The sequence below is a fragment of the Aegilops tauschii genome, chromosome 3 (genome assembly GCF_002575655.3).
Source record: "Aegilops tauschii subsp. strangulata cultivar AL8/78 chromosome 3, Aet v6.0, whole genome shotgun sequence".
Classification (NCBI taxonomy): Eukaryota; Viridiplantae; Streptophyta; class Magnoliopsida; order Poales; family Poaceae; genus Aegilops; species Aegilops tauschii.
In genome coordinates this window covers 77,603,307-77,612,860 of record NC_053037.3, presented here as the reverse complement: position 1 = coordinate 77,612,860, position 9,554 = coordinate 77,603,307, and the positions used below count along the sequence as shown (strand labels likewise).

At 49.4% G+C, this 9,554-nt stretch overlaps 1 non-coding gene across 1 annotated transcript; it reads left to right on the top strand.

The window, feature by feature from the left end:
• The first annotated feature begins 7,240 nt into the window (after positions 1 to 7,240).
• LOC109739015 (uncharacterized) lies at positions 7,241 to 9,343 on the top strand. The gene is made up of 3 exons (XR_005772033.3): positions 7,241 to 7,419; positions 7,554 to 8,487; positions 8,818 to 9,343. It is a non-coding gene; the product is annotated as an uncharacterized protein (transcript).
• The last annotated feature ends 211 nt before the right edge of the window (positions 9,344 to 9,554 follow it).

Here is a 9,554-nt window from a genome sequence, read left to right as displayed (position 1 = left end):
TGACTCTAGTGCAAGTGGGAGACTGAAGGAAATATGCCCTAGAGGCAATAATAAAGTTGTTATTTATATTTCCTTATATCATGATAAATTTTTGTTATTTATGCTAGAATTGTATTAACCGAAAACTTAGTACATGTGTGAATACATAGACAAACAGAGTGTCCCTAGTATGCCTCTACTTAACTAGCTCGTTAATCAAAGATGGTTATGTTTCCTAACCATAGACATGTGTTGTCATTTGATGAACGGGATCACATCATTAGAGAATGATGTGATGGACAAAACCCATCCGTTAGATTAGCATAATGATCGTTAAATTGTATTGCTATTGCTTTCTTAATGGCTTATACATATTCCTCTGACTATGAGATTATGCAAATCCCGAATACTGGGGAATACCTTGTGTGCTATCAAACGTCATAACGTAACTGGGTGATTATAAAGATGCTCTACAGGTGTCTCCGAAGGTGTTTGTTGGGTTTGCATAGATCGAGATTAGGATTTGTCACTCCGAGTATCGGAGAGGTATCTCTGGGCCCTCTCGGTAATGCACATCACTATAAGCCTTGCAAGAAATGTGACTAATGAGTTAGTTGCGGGATGATGCATTACGGAATGAGTAAAGTGACTTGCCGGTAACTAGATTGAACTAGGTATGATGATACCGACGATCGAATCCCGGACAAGTAACATACCGATGACAAAGGGAATAACGTATGTTGTCATGCGGTTTGATCGATAAAGATCTTTGTAGAATATGTAGGAACCAATATGAGCATCCTGGTTCCGCTATTGGTTATTGACCGGAGATGTGTCTCGGTCTTGTCTACATAGTTCTCGAACCCGTAGGGTCCGCACGCTTAACGTTCGATGACAATTTGTATTATGAGTTATGTGTTTTGGTGACCGAAGTTTGTTCAGAGTCCCGGATGAGATCACGGACATGACGAGGAGTCTCGAAATGGTCGAGAGGTAAAGATTGATATATTGAAAGGTTATGTACGGACACCGGAATGGTTCCGAAGAGGTTTAGGGATTTTTCGGAGTACCGGGAGGTTACCGGAACCCCCCGGGAAAGTTAATGGGCCTCATGGGCCATAGTGGAGAGGAGGAGGCAGGCCATGGGAGGTGGCGCGTGCCCCCCCCCCCCAAGCCAATCCTAATTGGACAAGGGGTGGGGGCGCGACCCCCCTTTCCTTCTTCCTCTCCACCCCTTTCCCCTTTCCCCCTCTCCGTAAGAAGGAAAAAAGAGGGGGGAGGGCGAATCCTACTAGGAGTGGAATCCTAGTAGGACCCCCCCCCTCCATGGCGTGCCCCTGGTGGCTGGCCTCCTCCCCTCCTCCTTTATATACGGGGGCAGGGGGCACCCCAAGGCACATCAATTGTTCTCTTAGCCGTGTGCGGTGCCCCCCTCCACAGTTTACTCCTCCGGTCATAGCGTCGTAGTGCTTAGGCGGAGCCCTGCGCGGATCACATCACCATCACCGTCATCAAACCGTCGTCCTGACGGAACCCTCCCTCGACCCTCTACTGGATCAAGAGTTCGAGGGACGTCATCGAGTTGAACGTGTGCTAAACTCGGAGGTGTTGTACGTTCGGTACTAAGATCGGTTGGATCGTGAAGACGTTCGACTACATCAACCGCATTAACCTAATGCTTTCACTTTCGGTCTATGAGGGTACGTGGACACACTCTCCCCCTCTCGTTGCTATGCATCTCCTAGATAGATCTTGCGTGAGCGTAGACTTTTTTTTTTGAAATTGCATGCTACGTTCCCAACAGGGAAGCATGAAGTAAATTCAAAAAAATGCAAACACGTGTGTAAAGTACAAAACTTGAACATGAGTTGGTTGATTCCACCAGAAGGAAATCTAACCATTTGAGCTACCCTCAATTCGCGGAGTGGAGTCATTAATTTATTTTATTTTCTTTTGAAGAAACAAAGAAGAGAATCCTTACGATGTAATATAGATATATCCCTTTTTGTGAATGGCAGTATATAGATATCCAAATTTATTAAATAAAAAATTTAGGCAAAGACCCACGTAAAACACTAAGGATTCAATATATAAATATTCAAATTTGAATCCATAAAACCTTAAGCTCGGTTGGTCGAGTTAAATTCTGCCTAGATAACCTACATTCATTATTTTCCCATGGGACTACGAATTAAATAGAAATTTAAATTTATGTCCATGAATACTTGAACCTAGCAAGAAAGGCGAGTTACTAGAGGTTAGGGACGACTTGTTTTCATAAACTCTGTACTCACCAACATAGTTCTCCGTATGCTCATATATTTTCAAGAGGCAAAGGGTGTTCAGCATAGGTCAGCTTACTATAGGTATAGATTATTCTGGCAATGTGACAACGAAAAAATACCGGCTAGATAAATGGAGCGTGGTTTGTGGACCAAAAGACCAATGACGACTTGCCATACATGACCATGTGTTAAAACTATTAGGATTTAGTTGACTAGTTTAGTTAAGGAAATCTATGTTTGTGGAACCGACATGCGGTATTCCTCTCGAACAGTCGTGATCCTAATCTAACAAACGCATTCCACTAATCCCGCCCGCTGTAACCATCATGCTTGTGTGATGCGCCTCTTCAGGAGGTATAAATATGTACAACATCATTGTCATTGAATAGCGATCATTATTGTTCATCGCACTGTTACTTTACACGTTATCACGTACGTTTCTCCATCAAGAGCACTAGGCCAAGAAACTCGCCGGAGAAAGTCGGAACGGTGAGGATGCCAAAACTTGTCTCCATTCTTCTTCGCCTTCTCAGGCTAGATGGTGATGACTCACAAGTATAGGTGATCGCAATAGTCTTCGAGGGTAGTATTTCATCAAAATTTATTGATTTGACACAAGGGGAGCCAAAGAATATTTATAAGCCTTAGCAATTGAGTTGTCAATTCAACCACACATGAGAAGCCACTTCCTTGCAGCAATTTATTAGTAGCACAGTAATATGATAGTAGTGGAAATAGTAGTAGCAATAGTAACAGTAACAATAGCAGTTTTGTAGCAAGTGTAGAGGCACTTGTAGTAACTTGAGCAAAGACAATATTATAAAAGTGTAGGCATGGAGTAGCGATGGATATTTTGATGAAATTCATTATGTAACACTCACAACCTAGAGCGATACACAACAGCTCCACTTCATCAATCATATGTAGGCATGTATTATGTATATAGTCATACGTGCTTGCGGTAAACACTTGCATGACGTCTTTTGTCCTACCCTCCTGTGGCAGCGTTGTCCTAGTAGGAACTAAGGATAATTAAGGCACACCTTTTAATAGAGAACCATAACAAAGCATTAACAAATAGTGAATACATGAACTCCTCAAATTACAGTCATCCCCGAAGAGTATCCAATTATTATCACTTTGGGTTCTACAGATCGGAACAATTATAGGTGCATATAACTTGCAGATAGGATCAAGAACTCAAATATATATAATGAGATCATAACAGGTTCTGATCTGAAATCATGTCACTCGGGTCGTAGTGGTAAGCATTAAGTATAGTAAAGTCATAGCAACATTAATTTCAAAACATAGTGGATACTGGGGATCAAATTATAGGAACATGAATATACAAAGAAAACGATGAACACCGACAAGTATAATAAATATGTGATAACATGAATGAAATGTCGGTGAGAATACATACTCCCGTGGCTTAGGCTTTTGGCCTAACTTGGTCAACGCCACTCAAAGAATCCCTCCGATCCGGTCCAGGTAAGAACTGGGTCGATGGTCGAAACTAATCATCCTAAGGGTGGACCTCCTCTGCTACTGCCAACCCGTTCCAGTAGGCGGTGATGTCCTCTGGCATAATAATGTATCCACCCCCGGCATTAACATCAAACAAAGACGGTGCAGACAAAGTAATAATAAGAGGGGTACCCAGACCGAACACTAGATTATATTGATAAAAAGGGGCACTCTTTTTAGTAAAATCATGATCAGTCACGCACCCATAATTTAAGTATTTCTTAGGTAGCAGACGGGCCACAGAGGTGCTCTGGAGTGTGGGTGAGGGGGGATGGCCCTGGCTTGAAGGCACGACGCAACGGATGTGAGTCTTCGGCCAGTCACGTGCGTACACTGGCGTGTCCAATGTAGGCTGCGGCTGGGAACCGCGGTTGTCTGCAGCCTCGGGTGGCTCTCCCCTGCTCCCTTGTCGGCATGGTGCTCGGCAGGGCGCGGTGGCGGTTGCTACGTCCGGCGGCTCTGCTCTTGGTCGGTCATGGACGGATCTGTCATGGTGGCTGTTGTTCTGGACGCCGATGGTCTCCACGAGGTGCTACTGGCTGCTTTGCGCATCTTCGGCAGGTTAGTCCCTGGTTGGTGGTGGTGATGGTGCTTGGTGGACTTGTCGACTCCGATACGGGCCGGGGGTTTGGGAGCTTGGGTGAAGACGCTGTCTTGACCTTGGGCCTCTGATTGGCGATGGCGGTGGCTGTGGGCGTCGCAGACCATTTGGGAGGCATCGTAGTATTGTTGCCGCATCCTCACGCATGGTCCTGACTCCGGGGGAAACCCTAGGCCTTGTGTGGTCGAACGTTGTCAGTGCCTTTGACATCGATCCCCTCTTGAGGGCTTCGTCTTTGGAGTTGGCATCGACAAGTGGGACGAGCGGAAGGCATCGGTGTTGGCGCCAAGGCTTCTGTGGCAACGATGGTGGAGGAGAGTGAAGTCGGGGTCATGGCATTGGTTGAGGTAGTTGGCTCTTCTCCGGCGTGTCCGTAGGATTACCTCGGCTTTTTTGTTGCGGTGAAGTCGGAGCTGCGATGGGGGGGGGGGCCTAGCGGCAACAATGACAGGCAGCAGGCGGTCTCTTAGGTGGTCTTCTGCAGCGTCACCCTTGCATTGTTCTTCTTTGGAGCTCTTCATCAGAGTCGGAGCTGCGCTGCCCTCAGTGTGGGTAGTTCAGTCTGGCATGGGCCTTCTTGTGTTTCTGCACGGCCACTACGGTGAGGGTTGTGTCGATGTTCGTCTTCAGCGAAGTCAGAGTCGCTTACTCGGAGTTTAGGGAGGACGATGACGTCCGTTGATGTCAATGACGTCACCGTGTGTATTGACAAGACCCTCTTTACTAAGGCGTGTGTGGGGTATCATGAGTATGCCGCTCGACGGTTTGTGATGGTTTAGCCTAATTTTCCGTTGATTAATTGGGCAACTCTCTTCTGCTTAATTAATGGATGAGGTAAATCTTTTGCCTCCGTTTCGATAAAAAAAAAGTGAGCTACATAAAAAAAATTACTCCAAAGTGACTACTCTCTCGAAATAGGATTTCGCCCCGCTTTATAAATAAAGCAATGGTCCATACAATCCAAGTTCAACAGCACTCGACATACAACGTGCGGGGCCACAGCACAATCAAGCCGAAGAAAGCATAAAAGAAATAGAAAAAAAACACCTAGTGGCGGCCGCGTAGCGGCACTACGAGGATGATAGTCGACGCGCCGAATCCAGAAGCGCATCCATCATCAAGCCAAAGTGACTACTCTAGGTTTGGTAGTACTCCTATATGTTAGTGCATAATTTTTCCTATATTTACGAAATACATACACATTTGTATGTGAAAATAAATATGCTAAAAATGTGCTGTAGTTTCTTAGAGAAAGACTTTTCGTCCGGTGTCTGATCCACACCCTGACTTTTCTTGCAGTAGCGCATCTAGTGAAAAATTGCACATAAGTAGCCATCCGGGCCCACGCAAGGAGGTGGTAGTGGTGGTACCGGACAGACACAAATCAGTAGAAGTAACAGTGAAAACCATGTAGCCCTGTGTGCACTGTACTGGTGAAAACAATGTAGCGCTGCTTTATCAAGAAAGCGAGCTCACAGGCCGAACAGAGCGAGAGATACTACTCCTCTCCTACCACAGAAAAGAGAAAAAGGGTGAATTACCACGAGAATGTATAAGCTCAGGGAATCGCTTTATACCTTTGCACCCAGCATCATCATCGTCACCAGTAATCCGAGAGACACACACACAGCTTCGAAACTAGAGAGAAAAGCTTTACCCGTCACTGGTCACTGTACTGTACGTATTTTCACTCTCTTTTTAATTTACTGCAGTGCAGTGCGGCGCAGCGCGAGAAAAGAAGAGAAGGAAAAAGAAAAACCCTAAAGGCCCAATGATTGTACGTACTACGCGAGATGCAATAAGAAACTGGGGCGAGATCATGAGGAAGATTTCGATGTTTACTTAGTTAATGGCGGAGGAAGTGTTAGGTGGGGCCGATTGATTGGTCGGGCCGTGATGATGATGACGGTGCAGGTTTTTGATTCATTTTTGGCACTCATTTGGCCGGGATAAAACATAATGCTGGGGACTGATTGATGGAGCTTTAATTTTTTCTTGAAGGTTGATTGATGAAAGTGTATTTCCATAGAGTGAACCGCTCATGTGAGTGAACTGTGGCGATTTTAATGGTATGGGTTTGAAGGAGCTGATGGTACATGACTGTAGTGGAGTACAAGTAATGTGTTTTGGACATTTTCAGTCAACAGCGATTACGTACGTGGTAGTACTAGCGGACTAACTCGCCGAGAAGCGTCCATGTTCATCGCACGGCCGGACCTGCTCCCCTCACTAACCACCGAGCGAGTGAATTTGGCATGGAGCGAGTGAATTGGAACTGCAATTAGCTCAAACGTACTCCTACATAAAGAAATGAACATCAGAAATTGGGCCTAGGTACAATGAATCCAAGCATTTTTCTTATAGGAAAAGAAATACATTACTCACATGAACTGGAAATACCGCCGTGTACGAAATCACTGTGTATTAATATTGGCACCAGAGCAGAGTGAAGTGACGGGCCTAGCGCAGTATTGAAGTGATCGTCCTCCTCTGGAAGGGTATACATGCGTGGACGCAGTATTTGTACGCGTACTAACAGAGGACGAGCACAGTATACTAGTACTACTACAGTACACAGGGCAGCGCTGTGAACATTGTTGCGTCGGCCTCCGTCCCGTTCCGTTGTCTGACACCCCCATGAATGGCGACGCCAACTCCAACGGGCGCTCGTTGGTTGCGGCATTTCACAAGCCACCACTCACCACCTCCCTCTCTCTCTGATTTTGATGCATGCGAAAGTGACGCACGCAGGGGTATAGAGTGGTGGTAGGGAGGAGTAGGAGCAGTACAGTGCGGTTTGGCTGCGACTGTGCCCCCTCCGTCCGTCCCCTAGCTCGCCCCCCCCCCCCCCCCCCCCCCCCCCGCCTCTTCATCACTCCCCCTCCCTCGTCTCTCTCGCCGGGCCATTCCTCTTTGCAGAGCGCGTGCGTCGGAGAGAGACGGAGATATTCCTGCTGGTAGAGAGAGTACGTGCCCAGCAGCGGCAGCAGCAGGCGGCAGGAGCAAAAGAGGAAAAAGAGAAAGGTGAGGGCGGTGCTGGCGCTGGCGGTGACTGCTTGCGTCGTTTCTTTCTTGCCGTGCGCGGCGGACGCCGGGACGCGGGGCCGTGTTGCGGATTTGTGATCTTCTTTTGCGTGCTCTTGACCCCCCGGTTTCAGGCGGTTCGCGGCCGGCGATGCTGCGGAGGATGGTGTCCGACCAGGCCCCGGGCTCCGGAGGCAGCGGAGGAGACGACAGGCCCCGCGGCGGCGGCGGCGGCGGCGGGGGCGCGCTGTTCGCCGTGCCGAGGCTGTTCATCGGGCTCGCGGCCGCCAAGCGCGCGCCGGACGGCGCCGGCGAGTCGGAGCGGAGCCCGACGTCGCCGCTCGACCCCAAGGCGCTGCTGCTCCGCTCGCCGCGCTCGCCGAGGACCTGGGACGCCGAGCCGGTGGGGCTCGGCCTGGTCGTCGACGTCGCCCTCGCGGCCGGCGCCGACTCCGCCGCCGCCAAGACCTGCGTGCTCAGCCCGCGCCTGCGCCTCAGGACGCACGGCTGCGCCGGCTCCACGACCAAGGGCTGCGGCGGGGGCGGCCACTCGCAGCCGGAGCTCGGGGGCAAGACCATCTCCTGCCCGGCCTCGGCCACCGCCGGCATGTCGGTGCCCTGCAGCAGGTTCTTCCACGGGGATCTGAAGTCTGGTCCGGAGGCCGCTCGGCCGGACGGCGCCCACTCCGGCGCCAAGCGGCATTGCTTCCACCTCGGCGAGCTCCCGGGGCCGGGGTCCCTGCCGGCGTCGATCGCCGGCGGGGCACGGCGGTTCTTCGGGTCCGTCTCGGCGAGCGAGGTGGAGCAGTCGGAGGACTACACCTGCATCATTGCCCGCGGCCCCAACCCCAAGACGACCCACATCTTCGGGGACTGCATTCTTGAGCCCCAGACGACGGTCGGGAAGAGCGACGAGGCCGCCATGGAACCCAAGGACGGAGCTTCGGCTAAGTCCTACCTGGTGGTCAAGCGCGACACCGAGGCCGCCGCCGGCCCCGGCGAGGACTTCCTGAGCTCCTGCTTCACTTGCACGAAGAAGCTGGAAGGGAACGACATTTACATCTACCGGTACGCCCAGTCTTTCAGTCTCAAGAAAGATACTCCAATAATTACATCTGAAAGAACATAATTTATCCAACCAATAATTGCGGCATTGTTCGTTCGTCTTGGAACATCCCATATTCTTTTGCGGAACAAATCTTGTGGAAACTCGAAACATTTCTTTGGCAATCCAAACAAAATGAAGCACTAATTGAACTGAACGGCATGCTGAATTACCATCAGATTCCATAGTTTTTTGTTGGACAAAATGGCAGCAACTGTTCTTTCTTTCTAACCATCTTCAGAAAGAATTTCATACTAGTAAGCAAACTGATTTGTTGTGTGTCAACATTGCAGCGGCGAGAAGGCATTCTGCAGCGCCGAGTGCCGGGACCAAGAGATCATGATCGAAGAGGAAGCCGAGAACAGCATGGCCATCGGAGGCTCCCCTCGCTCCTCCTGCTCGTCCCTGCACGAGGACATCTTCATGGCGGGCATGATGGTGGCGACATGACCCGCCGCGACGATGGCCCGACCGAGACGCCGTCTTCTTCGCCTCGACAAGCACGCACGCACTCAATTTTTCCCCTTGCTAGCTACAACCAGGTGATGGGGGGTTACTCGCAGGGATCTGGGTTTTTTTTTCCTTTAGGAACGAGATGAAAAAAAAGAGGTGGCCTGCCTGCTTGGCCTTTGGTCCTGTAGTTTTGATCTTAAGGCTGCCTGCGTGCATGCAGGCCAGAGCCACCCATCCTTCTTTCTTCTTCTTCTTTTTTCTTTTGCTCCTGCTGGCAGCAGTGACCATGTCTGCACATTTGCTACTACCACACCACCGTGTGTGTGTGAGAGAGATAATGACATTGAGCTGCTTTGCTTTGGGTCATCTCCATCTCCATTCCTCTTTTCTTTTACTTTGAGCAGCAGCAGCAGCAGCACTGATGATGATGATGGCGACGACGATGATGGACGGGACATGATGGTGATGATGAGTGTTTAACTGACCTGATTTGCCTGCTCCACTTACTAGAACTAAAGGCATCTTTTTCCTCCATGGCCTACCAAACCCTAGCCCTAGCCAGGCCTAGATAATAATG